The sequence below is a fragment of the Cryptomeria japonica genome, chromosome 1, assembly GCF_030272615.1.
Source record: "Cryptomeria japonica chromosome 1, Sugi_1.0, whole genome shotgun sequence".
NCBI lineage: Eukaryota > Viridiplantae > Streptophyta > Pinopsida > Cupressales > Cupressaceae > Cryptomeria > Cryptomeria japonica.
The window spans coordinates 707,175,507-707,185,483 of NC_081405.1; positions in this window are offsets into that span (position 1 = coordinate 707,175,507).

The following is a 9,977-nucleotide window of genomic DNA, read 5'->3' on the forward strand; positions in this document are numbered from 1 at the left end:
TATTTCAGAAGCAGATAATCAAATGTTAAATGCAGAAATAACCAAGGAAGAATTAAAGCAAGCATTATCACAATTTCATGGGGAAAAAGCACCTGGACCAGATGGCTTCCCTGCCAATTTTTACCAGAAATGTTGGCATATCATAGGAGATGAGGTGTCGGAGGCAATAGAAGCATCTAGAAATGCAGGAAATTTTCCAAAAGAAATAAATAGTACATTTCTAGCCCTCTTACCTAAAAAAGAAAATCCATCAAGATGGGAGGAATTCAGACCCATATCATTATGTAATATGACATACAAATTAGTAACGAAAATTATGGCAAATAGACTGAAAAAATTACTACCAATCATAATCTCTGAAGAACAAACAGGCTTTGTTCCAAACAGATCAATTTTAGATGGAATAATAATTGTGCAAGAAGCGATCCACTCTATACAAAAACAAAAATGTCCTAACATGCTAATTAAACTTGATATAAGGAAAGCATATGATAAAGTGGACTGGTACTTTCTATGTAGTTGCATGAAGGCTTTCGGATTTAACAAACAATGGATCAATTGGGTATATAGATGCATATCTAGCCCTCAATATTCAATATTGATAAACGGAAAGCCAGAAGGATACTTTAAAGCTACTAGGGGCCTAAGACAAGGGGATCCAATATCTCCCTTCTTATTCATCATAATGTCAGAAGCCTTGGGAAGTGCCTTTAATGCATCAAGAATGGAAGGTAGGATGCAAGGCATACGGATAACAAAAGGAATAGACCCATGCACACATCAACAATTTGCAGATGACACGATGTTATTAGGAAAAGGGAACCTTAAAGAGGCCAGGGAGATAAAAAAAATTCTACATTCATATGGAAAGGCATCCGGAGAAATAGTAAACAATGCAAAATCAGAAATATACTGTTTTAATATGCATACACTGGAACAGAACAAGATAGCAAAGTTGTTGGGGTATAAGATTGGAAATTTACCTTGCACATATTTGGGGATACCAATAGATAAAGGAACAAGAACCACCAAGTTATGGTCTCAACTTATAGAACGTATCAAGAAGAGATTATCATCCTGGAAAGGACTATGGTTGACAGGGGCTGGGAGATTAACACTGATTAAATCAGTTTTAGCAGCAGTTCCCATCTATATGCTTTCCTGTATACAATTATCCAATGGAATACATAAGAATATTGATCAGATTATCAGGAATTTTTACTGGCAAGGAACAGATAACAAAAATAAACTAAAACTAATTGGATGGGACAAAATATGTAAGGAAAAGGAGGATGGGGGCACGGGAGTGAGAAATTTAATATGGCAGAATAGGGCTTTAGGGGCAAAATTAATCTGGAAAATATATACTTCTTCTGAAGATAAATGGGCAAAAATTTTAAGGAATAAATACCTGGTGTCCAATCAAAAAGAAGCAATTTTTAGGGAAAGACAATTACCAAAAGGGTCAAGAATATGGAACTTTATAAAAGACTGTAGACCAAATATAAGCAAACATATAGCATGGGATATACATAATGGAAAATCTGCATTATTTTGGGAGGACTCATGGGGAGACCAACCACCGATAGATGCATTGATGGACACCTCTATGATCAAGGTACAAATGAAGAAGGAATGGGGAGAACAAGTTAAGGACTATATAACCCTTGACACAAACTCGGTTCTTGGATGGAAATGGAAAGAGATGAGCACATTTATGTCTGAAATCAAATACCAAGAACTTCAAAAGATACTGTCACATAGAATGTTTATCATAAGAGAAGGGGAGGATGTATTAATATGGACAGAATCCAGAGATGGACAATATAATTGTAGGGATGGTTTCAAGAGCATATACAAAGCGGAAAAAGTCAACAAAGAACATATACCTACCATATTATGTTGGAATAAATTCTGTCTACCAAAAGCGGGCTTCTTTACATGGGCTGCAATACAGAAAAAGGTACTCACAGCAGAACAATTTAAAAAAAGGGGATATGAGGGGCCATCGATATGCTTTTTACGTAAGAAAGAAGAGGAAACAAGTGATCATATCTTTTTGACATGCAAATACACGCAGTGTTGCTGGTATTGGTTAATGGAAAAACTAGGATGGTCAGGAGCTATTAGCTCTTCCCTGTTGGAATGGTGTACATATTGGCCAATCATAAAGAAGAATAGTTTGTTCCACAACCTATGGATTTGCAGTCCATCCATTCTAATATGGGAAGTTTGGAAAGAAAGGAATAGGAGGATATTCCAAGAAGAGGAAATGCCAGTGGAGAAACTCATATTAAAAATAGAAGTAGCAATAGTTGAATTAGCCAATAACAAAAATATGAATATACCATCATATGGGAAAACATTTACAGAATGGGATAACTTCATTAGGAAACAATGGGATGGGATAAAAATCCCACTTTTTTTTGGTAAAGAAAGAAATAATAAAGAAGAAATAAGAAAAACATGCAAATGGCAACTGCCAAAGAATGGATGGGTCAAATTAAACTTCGATGGAGCATCCAGAGGTAACCCTGGAATGGCAGGGGCTGGATGCATAATTCATTCAGACAAGGGAGAATGTATTGGATCTAAAGCCATAAATTTGGGCAAGGTTACCAATAATACTGCAGAAATCCTGAGTCTTATCGAAGGATTAAACATGTGTAAAGAATTAGGTATAACTAAGTTAGAAATTGAAGGAGATTCTGCAATAATTATAAATGCTATTAGGAAGAAAGAAACACCAAACTGGAAGCTCAATGGCATGCTTGAAAAAGCATTAGAAATACTAGACAATTTCGAAGATTACACTGTAAATCATATTTACAGGGAAGCTAACAGGGCAGCGGATGAATTAGCTAATTTAGGGGCAGACGAAATAAACAAGAAGATAATCAATATAACTGAATATAAGGACAAAAGATGACTGAAACATTTGTTCTGTTAAGCTCACTTCAAATTTTGACAGGATTTGCAATTCCGGGCAACAGACTTAGCATAAATACGGGACATATTTGTGTGGTTTTTTTAAAAATCTTTTTTGGGATGAATAGATTATATATGGATATATATAAAGACATATTACTTATAACAAGGTGTGTTCTGTTAATAAGTAGGATTCTCATCATAATAGGCTGGTTATTGTGATAGGCAGAATAGGTGGGTAAAAAGAAACTCAGATTCCGTAACCCTAGAAATCATTTTTACGCTAACTTTTTTAATGGTTATCTATGTTATGAGATGTATGGTTTATGGATCAGGGAAATATGTGAAAGAAATGGAAATGGCTTTGGTAGATATATAGATGGAGGAATAAAAATGAATACAGAGAAAATTACGAATTTGTCACTCTGTTTTTTCATACATATATGTAGATATATATGCAGACTGGCAAACTTACACAGAAGAATGTATAAAGTTTATACATATGAATGACGGCTTCAACTAAAGGGCAGAAATAAGAAATGGATGGTGATAGAATATACATACACAGAAATGAATAGAAAGGCATATAAATGTAAGTAGGATGTATACTGGTATGTGAAATTGAAATTTGAGCATTTAATTTCATAAATATATAAAGATACATATGCAGAAATATATGACAGATATGCAATATATATGGATATATTAATGCATATGCATATTTATATATATATGCTTGATGAATTATCTATACTGATATGGCAGAATATGCAGAAATAGATTTATATGTTTCAATCCAAGAATATGAACATGGCTATAATGTATTTGGTCATGAAAGAAGTAGCAGATTTAAGGATATTATGTTGATACTAACCATCCTTAGCTGGTTGAATTGTAGCCTGGCTAATCTCTTATTTAGACACATACTTAAATAAAGGGGTGTCTAGATAAGGGTTTGCAAGGCTATAATCTCACTATAAGGGATGGAAAGTCAGAAATAATTATTATATGATCTCTAAAATGATTTGGTTTGCATTTGCTACTAACTAGCTGGTGGAGATATATGCAGTGAACTTTACAGGTCAAGGGAGAGGATGGAAGATAAAGATCATAACACTAGTGATTTCGCCAAGACAGACTGAACAGAGCTCACAAAGGAAGATGGATAGAAAAGATGTATAAAAATTAAGTGAAAACTGACATGTATCTATAAAATTGTATGTAGCCTCAATGGAGGAATTGTAAATTGTACAGACACTTTGTAATATCTGATCCCGTAAGGGATCTGGGCGAGACCGGAGGTTTTCTTATCTCCATTCTTTCCTACCGGTGCCCACACCGAATGGAGATGTAATTTTATGATAATAAAAATAAATTTGGCTTCGGCCTTTTATCGAAAAAAAAAAAAAAATTGTAGGTTTTTTAATTATTTCAAAGAGATTTTAATTTTATCTTTGTTAAAAAAAAGGGTTGATTTCTTATAAACTTTTGAAAAAGATTTTTTTTTTTAATATAAAACAAAGTTTTTTTTTCAAAAGTAAAAGGGTCCACTTGGGCCCACATGGGAGCACTCACACCCTACATAGTGGGGTTCCCTCGTGGGTTGGGGTAAGGTTTTTAAAACCCCCATAAAATTTTATTGAGTTTTATTTTGAAATTTTGAAACAAATAAAAACACCCCATTTGCATCGTATTCCCCAAGTCATGTGCCTCTGCAACATGCGTTGAATCTTGTGCCAAACCTTTGTGCGACCCCTTTCCAACCATTGCTCAGCCTTCATGATCATTTGTGTGTTGCAAATTAACATTTAGTTTTACTTTGAAACATCCCTACCATAATTCTCCTCCAAATTCCAATGTGCCTCAGCCTTTGTGTTCATGTTTGTACCTCCACTCGTACTTCATTCTTTGTGTACTTGCCTCAACACCATGCTTGCAATTTGGCACCATAGCCACATTTGGTGGAGTTTTTTTTCTAGTATTTCAGATTCAGTGAAGATTTTCTATGTTTGGTAGACTTGTAAATGGTTTGGAAGCATTTTAGATATGGAGAAGTTCTAGAGTTGGCAGAGTTTTCCAAACTATTTGGTAAGCAGAAAAAGTTGGTAGTTTTCCAAATTTAGTTGCAGTTTAGCAAATTTGGTGGAGATTATTTTTGAAATTTTGAAGACCCCTCTCCATTGGAGTTTTACATTTGACTCCTCAACTTCAAAGCTTCATATCTCGAACATACAGAGGTGTTTTCGCGTGCAATTTGTTTTGATTTGGGGCATAATCTCGCATCCTTTGCAGTGGAGTCATCATTTTTTCTCAAGTGATCTCGATTTTCTAGAATCAAGTTTTCTCATCAGATCTAAAGGACAATTCTCATTTTTCAACTTCAAATGTTGTAACTTTCACATACGACCTTGGATCAAGGCGATTCTTTTTTTGAAAGTTGATATTTTTCTGAGAACTGCACATTGGTGCTAGTTTGAGGCTCTTGTTGTGAGATTTAATTGTACTTTCAGTATTTGAGTCCTTATTTGGACATTGTAAAACTCCAGAAAATAAACTCCAACATTGTAAATGCATTGATTTATAAGGTGCCATAATTATTTTTTGTTGGGAGGGGGGGATTCTTGATTGAGTTAAAAATGGGGGGTCTCTCTTGGTGTTTATGTTTTAGATCTACTTGCTTGTGCTCTTTCATTTTTTAGTTATGGGTTCTCCTAAATTTCCACTCTTAACTCCATATAATTATGCAACAAAGTTAATGCATGGAGTAAACTAATGAAAAAAAAATTAAGTCATTATGTTGATGGTACAATTTTAGATCCCTCATATTTTAATGATCCTAATCTGAAAAATGGAATGGCTCATCAAAATTTATATGGGTCTTGGAACGTTAAGAAAGTATATATCTCCTGATCTAATCTTTCACATTGAAAAGTGTAAGACAATCAAGGAAGCTTGGGACAAACTTGGCAAATTATATGGTCAAATTGATGAGATTAGAGGTTACACACTTGAAAGTCACCTCCTAAATCTGGATCCTAAGAATTTTTATACAATCCAAGACAATGCCACTTGAGCAAATGAGCTAAGAGCACAGTGTAAAGAATGTGGCACTGAGAAGAAGGATGCACTGTTGGTTTTCAAATTGTTGTGCAAGATTCCTTCTAAGTATTCAGCTTTTGTTTCTAGCTTCCAAACCCATCAATTGATAATGGGTAGTTCTTACACTACACCTTCATTTGATTCATTCATGGAAATGTTAATTCTTGAGCAATCAAAGTTAATCACAATGGGGGTTCTTAAGTCATCTACACCTCATACTTTTGTGGCTACATGTTGGAACAAGGAAGAGTGTGGAATTATGTTACCCCTATATTTTTGCTTGTGCCTAAAGCCTCATAATCAACTAAAAAACAACTATTTATAATGTTTTAATGTTGAAAGTGTTGGTCACCTTTGTTCAAACTTTCAAGCACCCTCTTGGACATCCCCTACCTATCAGTCACAAAGAATTCATTGTTTTTCAAATTCTATGAAAGATGACATAAAATGCTTTTGCAGAGATAATTTTAACATCCTCTCCTCCAAAATGACCTATTTTTTATGGCCAAACTCCATGTCGGCTGAGAGATTTTAATTGTTTAATTTTTGGGTTACCCATATGCCCAAACAATTAAATCTCAATTTTTATGTGTCATATGCACAAATGATTTATGGGTTATGCTCTACTCAGCTTATTTATTCTACAGTTAAAATTTCATAAGAAACAAAGCTTCCAGTAAAAAGTTATGTAGGTTTTTCTATGGCAGCCAAAAAGAATAATTGTCATTGAATTTGAACCTTGAACCTTTTTAAAGTTCAAAGTTCGGGTTCAAGTTCAAAGTTCGAATTCAACTAGAGCGGGTTTTGTAATTTTTTTGAACTTGAACTATTGAACCTTTTTGGTTCAAGCCCGCAGGTTCAAAAGGTTCAAAGTTCAAATTTCGAGTTTTGTAATTTTTGGTCATTGAACTTGAACTATTGAACCTCGTAGGTTCAAGGTTCAAGGTTCAAAGTTCGCAGGTTCAGAGTGTGGATGTTTTTAAAAATGATCATCGAGCTGAAATTAAAAGTGTTTGGATGACTTTTGAGATAGCCACACTAACACATACAAAGTCCAACCTTCATGTTACAAAGGAAGATTCGGCTTTTTGAAAGATGGATTTAATTATTAATTCATATGTTGATAACAAAGGATAGCAGTTGATAATATTTTCAAATAATTGTTTCAGTAGCTCATGATATTACAAAAAACCTGAAGAGTTACAATCCTCCTCTATTATAAACAGAGATTTGTCATAAAATAGAGCTCATTCCTTCAAATGGCAGCTCAAATTCATGATCCATGTGCAAGTTTTGACATTTATATTGTTTATAGTTTTCAATACAACCTGTAACCATGGATTTTCTGAGAAAGAAAAGTCAGTCTCGGTGCGGGGGCCATAAGATTTAATTGCACCATTGGATCAAGCTTAATTTTTGACACAGTTTAGAAAACCTAGTTTTCTAAATCCTCACTGGAGCGATTGGACAAATATTATCATGTTCGAAAGTTATTGATCTTTGAGTATGGGTCTATACAAATTTTTGAGAAAAATATTATTATGAGAAGCTCACGTTTGAAATGGAGATATAAAATAAATGACCACCTGTCAACACATAATTAGATGTGTTTAAATTACATTCTATTCAAATATTTTTCAGAAAGGAATGGAGGATAAAATATTTGAAGCAAAATTAAAAAGAGTTGTCGGAAGAAGATAGAAGATAAAAGAAAAGATTAATTAATATCTTTTCAAGAATCAGTTATTGATAACTGAAATTCTCAGCTATATATATGTAATGAAAGAAAGGAGAAAGGGTTCTTCTTTTCTTTTCTTTCTCTTTCTACTATAAAAAAAGAAGGGACAACATTGTTTTCTGGACTGCACAGTTTTGTTTTTCAGAAGTGTTGAGTCTGTGAGCTCACATTTTTGGGCATTGATAGAATGAAGAAGATTTTGTTGATTTGTGGATTTGTCAATATTTTTTTTTATTACAATGAGATTTGTCTCTCTTGTAATTTCATTTCATTGCCTTTTCTGTTACATCAAACTATGTATATGCATTTGATTCTGAAACTTTGATTTCAGAAATAATTTGTATTTGGAAAGAAATATGTTGTTAACTCTTTGTCTGGGTATTCTGATCCCCCTTGTCCTTTGAGGCATGAGAGAGACTCGATCAGAATCCAGAGCATTTTTATTTATTGGAAAGGGTATTTTCCTAGGTGTGGATAATTAAACTGTGTTTTACTTATCTTCATTCATTTCATTATAAATCTGCTATTTGCATCTGTGTCATGGCTATGAGCAGATGTTAGTTGCCTTTATTGCTTTTCGGTTAAAAGCATATTCACAAAATATACATTTTTATCCAACGAAGGGAGTTGTACCTTCATATCAAAATTCAGAGAGCACTTGCACTCACCATTGCAAGTGACTCGGCTATTGGTTCTAGTTTTTGTCTTTCAATTTGGGCATTCGGGAGTCATTTTTGGAAGGTATTTAAGAAGGACAAATCTGTTTACCAACAAATTCACACCTGAAGTTATCATTTGAGACTTGGAAAGAAGAGAGATAATTGCTAATTGGATGGTTGATCATGCACCTCAGTTATATACCTTTTCATACTTTGTACCTAATGATGGTTCTGATCCTTTGGCTATTGTTCACACTCCTAGTGTGAATTTTGATTTTGAGGAGAAATTTGGTTACTTGAACTTGGGAATTCTCAGATCAGATCCAGCTCTTGAACCTTGCATTCCTTATCCCCCATCTATTGTTTCTTCTAAGGATACTTGTGTTGTTGCATCCATGGTTACTTTTGATTCAGTGCAACAAGACATGTATCATCTTCCAGATCTAGTTTCTTGGGATGACTTTGTTGGATATTGATGAGAAGTTTGTTGGAATGATTTGTTGTCATTGATGTCAATATATTCATGTGTGATCCAGTGTTGCAATCATATTAAATGAGTTGGCTTGGCCAATGTGTTGCAGATGAGCTATTGTGGTTTAATGGGTTTTGATATAAGTATCTCTAATTGATTCAGATAAGGTTTTAGTGGTCTGCATGATGATTTGATCGAGTTATGAGGTCTGGTATTATGGTTGGTTATTCAGTTGTTTGAGGTGTTCAATGCTCTGGTTTCTCCTCTGAATTGCTCTGGAATTGCAATATCTTGGTTTGTGGATATGGCAGAGTGTTTGGGATGTTCATATGTGTCCTCAATTCAGATGGTTCGTGATTTGGAGGTTCGCAAGTGAATTTTTCAGTTTGACAGTCAGTTCAGTGTGTGTTCTTGAGGTTCAATATAATGATGATGAAGATTCTAGTATGTGGTGATATTGTGGTTGTTGTTGTAGTAATTCATGATGCTTGTAGATGTTTCTAGATTGTGTTTTATCCATGTTGATGCTTCGCATTGATCATTGTGCACGTTATTGATCATTTTCTTGATCTGGTGGTGTTCTTTGTGTTATGCGACATTCATGATGATTGTAGCATGTTGTGGATGTTCGAGGCATAATTCTTGGAGGTGTTTCTTGTTTGTGGTAATGATTTAGGTCCAGACTATGTCTGAGTCGACATTGTTTTGGTCCACATGTATTGTTGTAACATGTGAGGTTATATGCTTTGTAATTTGTGTTGAGTGTTGAGCCGACCTTGAAATATAGGTTGATGATTTGTATAAATAGATGTAATAGTCATGTGAGAGATGTATCTGCCTACGCGAATAATGCTTTGATCTTTCAGAAGCAACGAAGTGGTGAGAAAAAGTGTGAAGAAGTGCAAAAGAGAAGATTGTGTGTTATGTGCTTAACCAGAACTATAACCAGGCATGAGGAGATGCTATTTCATCAGCTCATGATCCTCCGGATGTAATCTAAATGTTTTTTTAAGGCAGTGAGTCTTCCTCATGGTTGTAGCCCTTCTTGTTTTGTGATTTGAGTAGTGAGCTCTAAGCAGTA